The following is a 2,871-nucleotide window of genomic DNA, read 5'->3' as shown; positions in this document are numbered from 1 at the left end:
AAAATTGTCAAAATTGTGAAACTTTAAACGCGTTTTTCTACGAAACTATAAGATTTAGAGCAATAAGCTGAAAACCATTAAAAGTAGCTTGAAATTATCTATTTATTGGCCCAAACCGGAAGTCGCTCCGGGTTATGGYTCCGGGTACAGAGCCATTTTTAGTTTTTTTCAAAAAAAATTCATATCTCAAAAACTATGAGTCTTAGGTCAACAGGGTTTGTACACGCGTGTTCTCCGGTTAATTTTACATATAGTACTAGTTTTTCATAAGAATTCAAAATTTTTGATTTTTTTGTTAAAATCGGATATTTCTACCTTTATTTTTGACTTTCTTACTCAATATCTCGAAAACTATGCATCGTAGAGTATTTTAAATAGTTGCATCGTGTTCAGCGCGTAATTTTACGTCTAGAAAACCATATTTCAACCGTTTTTACGATTTTTAGTAAATTGACTATTTTTACGATTTTACTACTAATTTTTTTGAGAAAACTCAAAAAATTCGTCATTTTTTATACTTGACCCAATAACGTTTTATGCATTTTTTTGAGTGTTTGAGACCTCTAGAAATGTAAAAAACGTTATATGGATGAATTTTAAGGTTAAAAATTTTTTTGATTTTTGATTTTCGTCGAAATTTTGGTCGATTTTTGGCACCCGGAGCGGTCTATTGCCAATAACTCCGGACTTATTGGTAATAACCTCTTATGTTTAGTACCGTTGGAAAGCAAATTTAATTTTCTATCATATAAAAAAAAGATCAGTGTTCTAGGATAAATAGTTATCGAGAAAATTTGTGATAAAGTCAAAAATATGGAAAATTTAAATCCGACCATAACTTCAAAACTATTAGGAATTTTGCAGTTTTTTTGACGCCAATCGATTCCCCGGAACATTTTACATAGGTTTTCTCCGGTTAATTTTACATATAGTACTAGTTTTTCATAAGAATTAAAAATTTTTGATTTTTTTGTTAAAATCGGATATTTCTACCCTTATTTTTGACTTTATTACTCAATATCTCAAAAACTATGCATCGTAGAGTATTTTAACTTGTTGCATCGTGTTTAGCGCGTAATTTTACGTCTAAAAAACCATATTTCAAGCGTTTTTACGACTTTTACTAAATTGACAATTTTTACGATTTTACTACAAATTTTTTTGAGAAAACTCAGAAAATTCGTCATTTTTTAAACTTGACTTTATGCACTTTTTTGAGTCTTTAGAACATCTAGAAATATAAAAAACGTTATATGGATCAATTTTAAAGCTGAAATTTTTTAATTTTTTTGTCAAAATTTTGGTTTCTAGAGCAGTTTATTAAAAAAAAAACATAATTTTATAATTTAATTCAATTTTTGCCGATAACTTGCATCAACCACCACAATGGAGGCAAATAGCCGTTAAACATGTTTAACACCACAGTCCGATTAGTTAGTTCATTATCGATAACTGAAACAAAGCCTTTTCGAACAAATCGGAGACCAAATCACGCATTAATTCCTGTAAACCAAACATAAACAATCTAAATCAACAAAAATGTACAAAATTCGCAACTTACGACCCTTAACAATATAAATTTTCGCCACATTAGATCCCTTCTGGGTTATCTTCCAACACTAATCAGGGCTTAAATTTGCATAACGAGGTTTCACTGCCCAATTATTTGGCGAGTTATTTGATATAGTTTGGTGAACAATGAAGGGACAAAAGGGCTTTATTCGAAGAGCAAGTGTCATTGGAAGAGATTCCGAGTTGCATACATGATTTTGCGTTTGGGTTTTTTGAGTTTTCCACTTGTTTATGATTATAACGCTGGGTAATAATTTACTCGTGACACTTATGTGTTAGAACAAACTCAACGTTGCAGAGAAATATACAAACCACTAACCGCTACATAATTTATTGGGACAGGATAAGTGTGGAGGGTTTAGCACCTACGAGGGTTGCAGATATGGGGGCGAATGGGCGACCGAAATTGCTAAATTATTATTAAGTACAGGAATTAGGGAGTTTTCGGGAATTTACTTATTAAAAAAGTTAGGCAAGAAGAATTTTCGTGACCCAGTTACATGAAATTTTAGTTCTGAAAAAGAGGATTTTTTTCAATTTTTTTTACCAATTTTTAACATTTGAACAAGATTTTTATGCGTCAATATTTTGAGAAGAAACTGAAATCATATCTAAAAACTATAACTGTCACACTTTAAAAATTTAATATTCTAAGAATAAATCAAATTCACTATTATTTTTTTTAAATAAATAGTTTTGATAACATCAAATTGAAATAACAAGACTTTAGAAATCAAAATTTGGAAGTTACTAGAATTGTGAATTCCCAAATTCTGAAATCACAATTCTATAATTTTAAAACTTTTTTCAAGCTTTTTTAAATTTTGCCTGTTTTTTAGTTATGAAACATATTAAAATTGTCTAATTCTAAATCTCTCATCGATTCTGATTCTAAAATTCTAAATTCTTAGATTAAAATTTTGTAATTCTAAAACTTATTTTCTTGAAATTTCAAAATCTTAAGTTTTGGCTTTTTCAATTGGAACATAAAGATTCTGTTTTTATAAAACTAACGTTCTTAAAATTTCAAAATAAGCTTCTAGAATTCTAAATTCCTACGTTTAGAGGTTCTTCAATCGGTTCTCGAATTCTAGATTTTAAAATTCWGCGTTCGTTAAATTGTRAAATTAAAATTATTTGATTCTAAACCACTCAGTTTAAATTTTTAGAAATTTGGATTTTTAAAATTCAAAATAAAAATTTAGATATCTTAAAACCCATCTTTTCAATATTCAAGCTTTTAGAATTCTAGATTTTTAAGTTTTGTGATTGTCTAATAATTATTAAAAGGTAATAATT

This window comes from Tribolium madens, unplaced genomic scaffold (genome assembly GCF_015345945.1).
Source record: "Tribolium madens isolate multiple individuals breed KSU strain unplaced genomic scaffold, Tmad_KSU_1.1 Scaffold_7;HRSCAF=85;Tcas5.2_LG10, whole genome shotgun sequence".
NCBI classification, from domain to species: Eukaryota; Metazoa; Arthropoda; class Insecta; order Coleoptera; family Tenebrionidae; genus Tribolium; species Tribolium madens.
This window is presented reverse-complemented; position numbering follows the sequence as displayed.